The sequence below is a fragment of the Equus przewalskii genome, chromosome 2 (genome assembly GCF_037783145.1).
Source record: "Equus przewalskii isolate Varuska chromosome 2, EquPr2, whole genome shotgun sequence".
NCBI lineage: Eukaryota > Metazoa > Chordata > Mammalia > Perissodactyla > Equidae > Equus > Equus przewalskii.
In genome coordinates this window covers 90,327,815-90,341,232 of record NC_091832.1, presented here as the reverse complement: position 1 = coordinate 90,341,232, position 13,418 = coordinate 90,327,815, and the positions used below count along the sequence as shown (strand labels likewise).

The 13,418-nt window shown below is 41.7% G+C and overlaps 1 long non-coding RNA gene across 1 annotated transcript; it reads right to left on the bottom strand.

The window, feature by feature from the left end:
* Positions 1-241: 241 nt before the first annotated feature.
* On the bottom strand, positions 242-13,157 carry LOC139081805 (uncharacterized). Its single transcript, XR_011537143.1, has 4 exons — positions 12,786-13,157; positions 2,769-2,857; positions 1,049-1,235; positions 242-421 (listed from the first exon to the last, which is right to left on the bottom strand). It is a non-coding gene; the product is annotated as an uncharacterized lncRNA (long non-coding RNA).
* Between the last annotated feature and the right edge of the window lie 261 nt (positions 13,158-13,418).

Sequence of the window (13,418 nt, the reverse complement as noted above, 5' to 3'; positions counted from 1 at the left end):
TGTTATAAGGCAAAGGTGAGGAAATTTTGAGATGTAATTAAGATCCCTAATCAGTTGACTTTGAGTTAATCTAAAGAGAGATTATACTGGGTCAGCGTGACCTTATCAGATGAGGCCTAAAAGGAAGAGTTTCCTGCTGGCTTTGAAGAAGTGAGCTGCCATGTTTTGAGATGGTCATATGGCTAGGACCTGAGGCACCACTAGGAGCTGAGAGCATCTACCGCTACAACAGGAGACTAAATTTTTTTTTTTTTAAAGATTTTATTTTTTCCTTTTTCTCCCCAAAGCCCCCCGGTACATAGTTGTATATTCTTCGTTGTGGGTCCTTCTAGTTGTGGCATGTGAGACGTTGCCTTAGCGTGGTCTGATGAGCAGTGCCATGTCCGCGCCCAGGATTCGAACCAACGAAACACTGGGCCGCCTGCAACAGAGCGCACAGACTTAACCACTCAGCCACGGGGCCAGCCCCAACAGGAGACTAAATTTTGCCAACAACCTGAACAAGCCTGGAAGAACTCCTTGAGCTCCACACGAGAGAGAGCACAGCCCTGCAGACACCAGGATTGCAACCCTGTGAGACTCTGAGCAGAGGACCCAGTTAAGCTATGCTTGGATCTCTGATCTATAGAAACTGTGAAAAAATAAATGAGTGTTGTTTTAGGCCATTAAGTTTGTTCTGCAGGTATAGAAAACTAACACTGTTGGCTTTATCCATTCATATATTTAACAAATATTTATTGAACACTTACTGTCTTTCCTTATCCTGTTAATCTGGTCTGCATTTCTTTATGCAGAAAAAAATTACATCTCCTTGTATTTCGTATAACTGATCTAATTTTCGTGAGCCTTCACCAGCTGAAGTATGTGACAGAGAAAAACTTAAACTTGTCAGTTAAAATCGTTTCAGTTCCTTCTAATTTTACACATTCTCATTTCATGTAAGTGTTCAGCCAGTTTGAAGCCCAACTCCATCACGAGCATTTAAACACCTTATACCTGTTCCCATCCCACTTCCTAAGTGGACCTCTTGGTTCCATTGAGAACTTACCATCTCTCTGCATACTTATGGTGGTGGAGGGGAGATGGGTCCTTACGTCCATGCAGTGACCTCTGGTCTCTCACTGGTCTCAGCTGTGAAGTGCTTGGCCTGGGCTGCTCTCTAGGGGGTATCCACTAAGCCAGGACTCGTCCCATCACTGATAGTTCTGCTGGTATCTGCTGCTGGTCTGTGGCTGCTGTAGGTCAAGGTCATGTCTCTGTTCACCTAGTCTGGGCTTCAGGTACTTCCTGACATAGCCTCACTCTGCTCCTCCTCTGAGACCCTCCATATGTCCCAGATTTGGATGTCCCATCTCAACCTTTTGCCCTTGTAGATCCAATGGCAGAACTTTTGGTTCTAACTCAGCATTTATCTACATCTCCCCCAACTCCAAAAGGCATGTGGAAACTTCTGGGTTTCGTCCTCCCTGAGACAGCTAAAATTTAGCCTTCCCTCTGCCACATCACAATATGTGATGAATTTCCTTTTGTTTGACCCCCCTGCTCCCTATCTCCCCCCGCCCCCACCTATACCACTGCAAAGATGGAAGGGACTCTCTTTCAAGAATCCTAGATGTAAAGAAAAGCAAAGCTCCCTACCCTCAGTGTTCCCATAGACTTATCTATCACATTTCCCCCAATCTGGAGTAAAGTCTAACGAAGACAGATTTAGACACACATATCTCATCCCTGCCTCTCCTCCCTCAAACTCTTCCTTTTACTACAATCCCTAGATGCTGAAAGGAGCTAATTTTTATTTCTCCTTTCTATTCTCCCAGGAAGACCCTGAGTACCCTTGAGCCAGGAAGAGAAGGCTTTGGGCTCCCTAATTTCTTAGCCATAATGGAGGATAGTGAGTGGTAGAGAAAGACAGGTTGGTCAATAAGTATGTCTAAACTGAAAGATCTTTAACAAATAGTATACCCAGTTATAATCCCCCTGTAATAAATGTCCCCAGTCTCAGGGGATATTTACTCTTATTTAGGGATCATTTCTCCCTCTTCCCAAATGACAAGAGCCAAATCTTTGCCTTGAATCTACTTTCTGATTTGCCCCAGTCCCCAGGTCCTCCAAGGATGGCTGGGTAAAACTGGGGACAGGTCTCCTCCTGTGTGAAGGGACAGATTTTAGACCCAAGGAAACCCATGCTTTCCCAATACTGGCCCTTCAGGGACCCAGGACAGGTGGGTGGGTAGGGCTTCCCTTGAGCAAAGGTGAATCTCAGGGGCTCTTACTTAGCTGGGAATGAAGTGTTTCCCGTGTTCAAGGACAGCAGGCTATGCTTTTTGGAGGGTTGCCACCTCCAAACCCCATTCACCTCCATGTTCTCTTTGGCCTTGGTTCTGTGACCCAGAGGGAAAAGGGTGACAGCCCGGTTAATGTCCTTGAGAACAGAATGCCTTCACTCTCTATCTTTGTGGATTTCTTGAGCAACGTTTGCTTTGTATTTATCAGCTGTGGAGACATTTTCTGGCCTCAATATAGATCTGGAGTCTGATCTCTTTCTCGAGAGTGTAATTTTTGAAATATTCCCTGGGCCTGAGTTGCTGGAATAAGACTTCACCTTTCCTTATACGGCTCAGTCCCTTCAAAGAGCTAGGGCCTTACTTCCCTCCCCACCCACTCCTTCATTTCTTTAACCTGCTAATTGTCTGTGGTTGCCTGCAAACATAATTTTTCTCATTGTCAAGATGGTTCAACTCTCAAATTCTCCTCTGGGTGTTTGTTACCTGTCAGCTGCCCAAATATGTGATCCCCACAGGTTCTTCTGGGGCTCAAATGGGCTCCTCACGCAGCAAACTTGCAGGTTTTTTTCACTCTGATGTGGAAAGAAAATATAGCTTATTTAATTTGTCTATAAGTGGCTCCTTTTCCTCATAGGCCTAAACTTTGTATGATGCAATCATTTGAACAGCCCTTTTAGATAGTATTCAATCTAAAATAAAACGAAAATAAAAATGCGCATTTCTTAATATTCCACATAGCTCCTGTCCAAAGGGCATCTGTGTATTTGGAGGCAGGTATAGCTTGATGATGGAGAGGAGATGGCATGCTTGGATCCATATGGTGCTTCATCAATAATAAATGCAACAGCAATAAATACAACATTTATAATACACGTAAATAATATTTTATATAATACATCCATGTATAATACACAATAGCTATATCTTTCGGTCTATATCTATCTAATCATCCATCCATCCATCTACATATACAATGCTTTGTATTATAACAAAGCACGTAAAGAATGTCCTGACAAGGATGCTCCACGGCCTCGTGCCTCCTGAGAGCTCACAGTTCATCTCTGGGCACACTCCAGGTGCGTGCTCCTGCAGCCTAAGGGCAGCATATCCCCACCCATTGTCTTACTCAGCTTGCCCAGGCCTAGACATCTTTCCTGTGGCCTTAGCCCTGTCTCAGTTCTCACTGGCTTTGTGGACACTCCTGCCTCCTTCTGTCCTTACTCCGCATCCCCAGATCCCTACAAGCCAGATGGGAGCATGGACTGGGCTGCTTCTTCCCTTTCTGGTCAAGATTTCCACAACGTCCTAACTGCTTCCTCTCCTGGGCAGCAGGGATCTCAATCCTAAGTGCTCAGTTCTTGGTTTGCTAAAGGATTTAGAAAAGACTAACTTCCTTCGAGCCCTTTGCCTTACTGCAAAAACCTTCTTTTGAATATTAGGAAATGGAAATTAATTCTTTAATTCTCCCTCTGTTCCTAATGTAATAACTGTAACGTCTTCTCCCCACTTCTGGCACGCAGTTGCTTGCCTCGGGCCAGATACAGAGAAAGTCAGGTGTGTACACAGAAACGCAGGAGAGGAAAACTCATTAATATTCTTAGGCTGTTACTTAAGTACGCACAGTGTTCAATGGCGAATAAAATGGAACAATCTCTGCTTCTTGGAGGATGCAGCCTAGTGAGGGAGACAGATATCATACAAATAAGCACATAATGCTAGTGTGTAGTTAGCGCTTTGGTAGGAGAGTGAGTGCCTGGAGTTGACAGGGGTGCGAAGCATCAGGAAAGGCCCCTCTGAGAAAGACACAGAGACCTGAGGCTGAATAGACGTTGGTCAGGCAGAGCCTAGAGGAGAGAACATTCCAGGTGGAGGGAACAATGTGTGGGATGGTTCTAAGGTGAGAGGGATGAGAGAAGATCAACAATAGCTTCCTTCCCATCTCACGCAGAGCGGAAGCCAAAGTCCTCCCACCACCTACAACACTCTGGCGTGCATAAGCCCTCATTACCTTTCCGACCTAATTCTATGGTGTCCTTTTATCTCTCTGACCTCATCCCTACTTCTTTCCTCTTTACACCCTCTGGAATAGCCACACTTGCCCCTTTGCTGTTCCTCAGGCACTCCAGGCAAGTTCCTACCTCAGGGCCTTTGCACTTGCTGTTTTCTCTGGCTGAAGTCTCTTCTGCAGGGTAGCTGCAGGGATCACTTCTCACATTCTTCCAGTTTTTACTCAGGATGCAACCTCTCCTTAACACCTGCCTTGGCCACCTTATCTAAAAACGTCAGTTCCTCCTGCCTTGACATTTTATGTCACACTTCCCTGCTTTTAGTTTTCTTCTTGGCACTTATCATTGTCTAATGAACTATATATTTTATTCCTGCATCTTATTATTTATTGTCTGTCCTGCTCATTATGTAATGTAAGCTGTGAGGGCAGGGATTTTTGTCAGTTTTATTCACTACTCTATCTTAGCAATTAGAATAGTGCCTGGCACATAGTGAGTGTTCAATAAATATTTGTTGAATGAATAAACAAGTAATTGACACATCTGTTTAGTTTTTGGTTCACTTGGTTTGTTTTCTTCCCTTCCTGTGGTGTTTACTCTGCCTCAGTCCTCCCGTGTCCTTTTACAGGCTTAGCCCACTCTGCCTCATCTTAGTCTCTTTGCTTCAGATGCCCTGACAGTCTGACACATCTCCTGGGATTTTAGCTGGTGATTCAAATTTTGTTCCTTCCTTCGGGCCCTTCATGATTATTTGTGGGTCCTATAGCACCACTGTGTGCCAGGCACTGTCCTGGGCCCTGCAGTATGGTGATGAGAAAGACAGTATCCCTATCTTCATGGAGCTTAGATTATAAGCAAAAATTTTTTTCCCAGAGATTCTATCTTTGGACAAATCCATCACCTCTACCTCTCTTCTGCCTCCACCTGCCACAGGGCAACAGAAACAGCAGCAGCCTGCCCGGTGGGGCGTCTCACTGTTGAAGTCACCAAATGTGGTACAATGGAGCTGGATGTAGGTGAAATGAGAGATGAACCTGTCTGATAGACATCTTCCAGAGGGATGCCGAGATGCCTGGGCTGTACCCGCTGAGGGAATTATTCAGCTGGCAGGGGGCAGGCAGGTGAATTCCCTAGTCTGGATAAATCAAGATGGCCACTCAATTTCCCAATACTGTTTAACTTCCTCATTACATGATAAGGAGGATTCTTTTATTCTAAATTTGTTCTTAGATAAATTAGAATGGCCACTGAGGAAGAATGGCTACATCTGTGTAGGCCATAAAAAGCAATGAAGCATCGTCATTCAGATTCCCATAACCACATGGTTGTACAAAACCTGATTGCTCACATTTGGACATGCCATTTGAAACACACATATTGTACACTCTGAACGTCACACTTACAGTGTGGCAAATGCCTACAGAAAATTAACTGGAAAACCTGACAGGTGCCCATAGCTGGCACTAATGCCTTTCTATAGGGGGCTCTGATGTATTGCCATCATTGTGATGAATGAAATCAGAGATATGGTATTACACACATTCAAAATATTGAAAGATAGCTGAAAGTATGCTGGGGAGAATTCATTTTCATTAGCATAGTCTGGCTGATGAAAAAGGATTAGAAGCTTTATATATATGTATTTAGTTATTTAGATGTTATGTTTTAATGAATGTACACTATTTTCACACATAACTCAATCTTAGTAGCTAATATCATTTCCATATTTTAGATTGGACCACATAGAATTTTAATTTAATGAATGCCAGGTATTTTCCAGAATAACGTCAAATTTTAGTACTGAAACCAAGTTAACATGAGAGACTCCATGTCTAACCACGCCCCCCACCACCCCTGGGCAAAAGATTTAAGACCTTTGCACAAACTATTCCTTTTTTCCCTGATAAGAAAATAACTAATGTTTTCTTAGATTGCTTAGGAATGTCATAGTCAGCAGATCTGGAACTTTTCTACAGAAAGGTGCCTGAAGTTTATTACAGGGAAACTGATGCCCAGAGGATATCAAGAAGCTGAAGCTTCCCAGACCCCAACTCCTTCCTGGTGCCAGAATCCACCATTCCTCACCCAAGGCAGACAACCAAGGATGCTCACCTGCGGATTCCCTTATCTTGCCATCCCCCTTCTTGCAAGCAGCCTCATGAGGCCAAATACAGACTGGTGACAAGGCATCAGCCAGCAAGGCCACAGGCTCCCCTCCCTACAAGCAGTTGCATTCCTCGCAACCTTTAGAAACCTCTGCCTCCCATCTTTCGAGGAGATGAATTTGAGAGCTTACTCTCATCTCCTGGCTGACAGTACCCAAAATAAACTCCTTTCCTTGCCATAAGTCTGGAGTTCCAGTTTTTATTTTGGCCTGTCTTGTGTGACAGGTAAAAAGACCCTTTGTTTGCGGCTGGTAACAGTATAATTATAAATAAAGAATCATAGACCATTTTTAGGTCCATTGGACAAAAATGACCGCTACCACACTGCCTATTGTGGTATGGTAACTACAAGCTCCCGTCAGGGTAAGGACGGGATCCTCTTCATGCTTGCTTATCCTCATACAACACCAGAGCATCAAGGAGAGACTCACACACATAAGAGATTCAGTACGAGTAGAATTAATCTAAGAGCTGGCATGCACACTGTTTGGCTTAGAGAAGCACAATTCACATGAAAGGTAGCAGTAAGCATGGACTCCGGAGTCAGACTTGGTTTCAGATCCCAAACCTGCTACTTCCTTGACCCTGAGCCTCGGTTCCCTGCTCTATAAAATGAGGATAATAGTAGTACCAACCTCGCAGGGTGCTGGTGAGGATTAAATGAGTTAGTTAAAACACATAAAGCATTTAGAACAGTGCTGGGCATATGAGAAGAGCACAATAATATGACCTTCTATTATATAAGCACAAGTATTGAAAAAGAAAATAGATATAGGACTAAGACACACTTTCCCACTGCTTTACCCCTACACGTCCTCTTTCCAGACACATGCACACACATGCACATTCGCACACACATAAACCCCTCATAAAAATGAAGAGAAGAGAGATTCCTTCACAAGCCGCCAGGAAAAACACTAATTCTCTTGGGGAAATCCTGATGTAGCCTCTGCTCCTTTAAATGAACCCAGCCTGCCCTTGTAAGCCTGAGCTGGGATTATGTAAAGCCCCCGTGGGGCCTTCCAGCTCTCTCTCTGGAATAATTCCAGGTCACTTTCCCTCTGCCAGTAGTGCTGATCCTTGATCTTAGAGTGATGAATAATCTTTCCAGATATTAATTTATGTGGCTTTCTCCTTTTTCTTTCTTTTTCCTCCTTCTCTGTCTTTCTCCCTCCCTTGCCCCATTCAAGCTGACCCTTGACTCAGCTCTACTGGCTTCAGTGACTGGTGGGATGGGGTTAGGATGGAAAACACTAGAAACCTGCAAAGTGTCCTGACCTCCTTCGTGCAAAATCTAAGCCCATGGGATAATTAGAGGGTTTGAAAAGCTGGTAGAAAGGTTAAGTGAATTTTTGAGGGTAGAACGGTTTATAAGAAACACAGGGGAGAAAGATTTCCTGCAATTTTTTGAAAGGTTCTATTGGATTGCGACAGGGTTTACAACCTGAGGGTTTTACCAGCAGAAGAGACCTGAACACTGTTCCCTGACAAAGTCCCAAACATGTGATGTGACTCGAGGAGGATTGACTGCACAGTACGCTGGGAAGCTGGACTCATAGAACCTCATTAAAGATTTCCACGTGCAAAGATCGGGTTGGAAGTGATAAAGGGCTGGCAGTAAACAGACACGTGGGTAAAGATTATGGGATTCTCCAAGTAATCTGTGTGGACAGCAGATCGAAATCCAGAGGGCCTCTTCCCTATGCCTTGGACATGTAGAAGTCTCTGGGAAAGTAGCAAATGCCTGTGTGTGGAGAAACCCCAAGAAATGACAGATCCACTTTCCCACCTGCCTGGTGGCCTGGGGCTCAAAATAGGAATTAACTTGATGTATACAAAATAAACACGCTGATGGCTCATACCTTCAGCAGTCCTTAACTTTCTCTGCCAACAAAACCCCAACCCCCTTTAGGGTGTTTACATCTCCTCCATTTGAGGACACTTGATGGAATTGCCGATCGAGTCTCCCTATAGCAAAGAGGGGAAGGCACAAGACCCACATCAAACCAGTTAGGCTCCCTCTTTTAGGACCTTGATTCTTGAGAGGAGTGATGCAGACACAGTCTGCCCTCTGTGCCCACGGTTCTGCATTTAACCAACCGCAGGTGCAAAGGCCTACGACAGTTGCATCTGTACTGAACACGTGCAGTCTTTTTTCCTTGTCACCATTCTTTAAACAGTACAGTATAACAACTATTTACATAGGATTTACAGTGTATGAGGTATTATAAGTAATCTAAAGAGGATTTGAAGTATATGGGAGGATGTGCGTAGGTTATACGCGAATACTACACCATTTTATATAAGGGGCTTGAGCAACTGTGTGAGGGGTGAGGGAGGGTCCTGGAACCAATCCCCCTGGATACCGGGGGAAGACTGTACCAAAGAACTGTTGGATCTGACTGATGCCGATTTTAGTAGTAATCAGTTCCTGCTACCTAGATTCTCAGAGCGGCCCCATGTTCTGCCCTTTGCAAGTCCACTTCTTCAGGTTTGCCTTTGATTCTAAGAACTGCTTCTTGTACTTCCACTATAATCCTCTTCAAGATAGAAAGGGTTTTGGTAGAAATACAAAGGTAGAAATAATTGGCATTTCTTGTTACAACTCCTAAAACTGACGTTTCTAGTAACTGTTATAGCATCCCACTGTCCATAGCTTTGGATGGAGGAACTGGTGAGGAATTGCAGTTGTAGTCGGCCTTGGCTTCCTGCCGAGATATGCATTTTGATGTCTCCTTTGGCTTCATACACTGACCCCTCTAGTAAGAGGTGACCTGCTCTTTCCTCTGTCTCAGCCCCAGTGACTGACTTCCCACTTCCCCTCTCCCAGAATCTGCTTCACAAGTAAGAGAACCAGAGAGGTGTCTGGCTGATCCAAAATTTCCTGATCAATAGAAGATGGTCTACCCTCCTCAGTGAGTCCCAGTATGAGCTTTGTTTCATTAATATCCAGATTTCAAAACGTTAGCATGAACGGATCTTGTTCTGATCAGTGGCTGATAGCAAGAGCTGGATTAAGTTTTGTCCCAAAGACAAAGTCTTTTAACAATTTTTATTTTACTCTTTCATGTCATTTCCTTTTATCTGAGTTGCAGCTTTTGTTTGCTGTGCAAACACCATGCTAACATTTTTATATATCAAAAATTATTCATCTCAAAATATTAGTGAATTCACAACTGCAACTCAGTCTTTAATATCTTCATTTATTTTTCATCAAAAATTTACTTTGAACATATGTGTTGTTTTGAAGCATTCAACAATAAATTTAATTTTACATGTTAGATACATATTTTACTGATTTTGCATTTTCATTTTCTCCCTTTTTTCCAATTAAAATTTTAATACATAATATAAGAGAGGATAAAGACTAAAAGACATTCAGTGTATAATTTAAAAATTCTTAACATTTTGTTTTCCAACTTATTATATTGTAGGACAAACCATTTTCAGAATAATAAAATGAAGCTAACATTTTCTTGTATTCTCTCTCTAAATTTACTTTTATCAAATCTTTTTGATTTTCTATTTTCTAAAGTCAAGTGATCGCATATTGAGAAATGATCTAAACAAGAAATGACCTAAGCTCAACACATAGTAAATGCTTAACTAAATATTTATTGAATAAGTGAACAGGGCAATTTGATTTGTTTTCATTCACTACCGACTATCTTTCAGAGCATTAAACTACTCTTCTTCATTTGTCCCTTCTCACACATCACAAGGGATTAACTCACAGATTTTTCTCTTGTATCTGTTTCCGTCATGTTCATACAGAAGTGCTCTCAGCTTGTCTGAAGGGTTCCCACTGGGTGAGATCCATTCATTACGTAAAGTTTAGCTGAGCACCTGTTACGTGTTGGACACTGGGTTGACATGGAAGTCAACACACCATCCCTTCCTTCAAGGGGTTTGAGGGAGTTGAAAACTAAACAGATGATAAGAGCAAAACTGGTAAGTGTGCTTAGTGGTATATTCAGAGGGCCATGAGCAAACAGAAATAAAAGTGCATCTCAAAGTCTTCTGGGGTTAGGAAAAAACTCACAGAAGATGAGCTCAGAGATTTCAAATACATGTCAAATAGTCAATAAGTTTTCTTGCTCTTTTTGGAGCTAAGAACATCTCAAGCATACTGCTCTCTGCCTTCAAAATAAATTCTCTCAGATAGCACTAAAGTAGAACAATTAGATAGCTTGACAAAAAGCAGGGTTGCACAACATCAAATGCACAACTCATAAAAGAAAAAAAAGATAAATTAGACTTCATCAAAATTAAAAACTTTTGCTCTGCAAAAGAGAATGAAAGACAAGTTACAGACTGGGAGAAAATATTTGTAAATCACATATCTTACAAGATTCTTATATCTAGAAGGTACAAAGAACTCTCAAAACTCAACAATAAGAAAACAAACCACCCAATAAAAAACGAGCAAAAGATCTGAACAGATACTTCACCAAAGAAGAAATATGGATAGCAATAAATACATACAAAGGTGCTCAATATCATTAATCATTTAGAGAATGCAAATTAAAACATGAGCTATCGCTCCCTACCTATTAAAATGGCTAAAATAAAAAATCTCCAAAATACCAAGTGCTAGTTAGGACACAGAGCAACTGAAACTCTCATACATTGCTGGTGGGATTGCAAAACTGTACAGCCACTTTGGAAAACAGTTTTTCAGTTTCTTATAAAGTTAAACACACCTACCATGTGACCCAGTAATCTACTTTTTATCCAGGAGAATAAAAACATATATTTACATAAAATCCTTTACATGAATGTTTGTAGCATTGATTCATAATGTCTAAAAGTTGGAGACTATCCAATGTCCTTCCACCCATGAATGGATACACCAACTGTGATGCATTCACATAAGGGAACATTACTCAGCAATAGGAAAAAAACACGCTACTGATAGACTCAATAATGTGGATGAATCTCAAATGCAGTTTGCTAAGTGAAAGAAGCCAGTTCTAAAAGGATACATAATGTATGATTTCATTTATATGACATTCTAGAAAAGGAAAAACCATACGGACAGAGAACACATCAGTGGTTGCCAGGGGTTGAGGATGGGTAGAGGGTTGACTACAAAAGGGCAGCACAAAAGAAATTTTCAGGATGACGGAGCTGTTCTGTATCCTGACTGTGGTGGTAAATATGTTTTTGTTAAAACCATAGAACTGTACATAAAGAATGATTTTTACTGTATATAAATTTTAAAAATTGAAAAAAAAGTAGGGTTTTTACCTTCCAGTTTTTCGCCCAAAATTATAAATATAGAGATAAAAACAAATTCTACTTTTAGTATAATTCCTTCAATATTAATAGAGGGTAAAACATAGTACAGATTATTTAGTTATATGGATGTACATATAGAGCTTGACATTCGAGTGCTAAATCCATAGATGTGGGTCAACTATTTGAAGTATAAAATGATTAACAGAGAAAATTAATTTTTAAAACACTAAATTTCTGATGAGGCCCTAGTGCAAAAATCCGTGAAAATGAACATTAAGGGTAACCCATTTGAAGGTAAAAAGGCCCCATCAAGAAATATCGGCAAATAATGAGAGAGTAAATCTTGGTATTCGGATTTAAAGGAGCACCTTTGTTTTTCAGTTCTGGCTTAACCACTGCCCCTGAAACAAATTGAAAAAAAAAAATGTAGGGACCTAAAAGTTCCAGTACCAGGTGTACCAGGAATTCCCAACAAATCGGATCTATCAAGTATTTCAGTGGTCGTACTAGCCAGGACTCAGCAGGTTGCAAACGACAGAGACCCAACCTCAGATAAACAGAAGGATAACTTACTGGCTGACAGAACACAGAAGATGAAAGAAAAAGGTGTAGGAATCTGAGATAATATGAGAGGGCACATTATCACTTTAAACTCACATGAATCCGAAACCTCACTCTATCAAACTTTGCCAATAATTTCAAAGATACAAGTAATTGTGATGCACAGATAAAGTAATGAAATGCAGGTCCACACATCTTTTCTTACCACCTCTGGATGCATTCTGGTTCAGATTAGCACACGAATTCTATAAGTCATGTACGGGGCTACATTACTCACACAAAAGGATGCTGTTCGGTTATGAAACATCTCTGTTTTGTACCCAAATAGTTACACAGCTTACGTAAGATTTTCTGAGAAGCTATGCCCGGTAAATCTATAGATTCCAGATTTGTTTATTATAAGTGATGCTACATAGACCAGGAAGATCCTTCTAAAGACGTTACACAGAGGAAGATTCTCCTCCCCGTGAATATTATTGGTATGTTTGCCAGAAGGTCAGTGTTGACAAGGAATTTGCCCAGCTCACCTTTCTCATTCCTCCTCTGGAGGTGCCACTGCCCCACCGCCCGCATGAAAGTGGGAGGAGGGGTGCAGCTCCACTGCTATTTCCTTCTGGGAGCCGAAGCCTTGAGGACGTCTTAAATCAGAGACTCAGCCTCACGAAGAGGTTTTTTTTGCTCTCTCTTTCATCTTCCCTCTTTCTCAGTCTCTGCTTGGCTTCATTTTGTAGATAGGGTCTTTCCTTACAGTTTGGAAGATAGCTGCCAACAGCTTGATCTTAGAAATGCCAGTAGGAACGATTAGTTTTTGTTTTTTTCCCTCTTAGACAACTAGAAAAAAAGGGAGACGGTCCCTGCTTCAGTGATGTATCATCTCTGGGTTAGGGAGCTCAAGTCCCGAACTGAGTGGAACCAGGGGAGCAAGGTCTGTTATTTAGGAAGAGGAGTTGGAAAACTTCCTGGGCAGATAAAAAGAATAGCCGAGACCCCACCGAAACATAGGAATCATCCCTGTCTCAAACACAACCAAGTTTAGTCAGAACTGTAGGATTTGGTTAATAAATGCATTCTTAATGATACTTTTGATACTTAATGATACTTTTATCCATGTTTTACTAGGTGTGAGTTTAAAGTAAGACTTTTAAATACAGAATGATTGT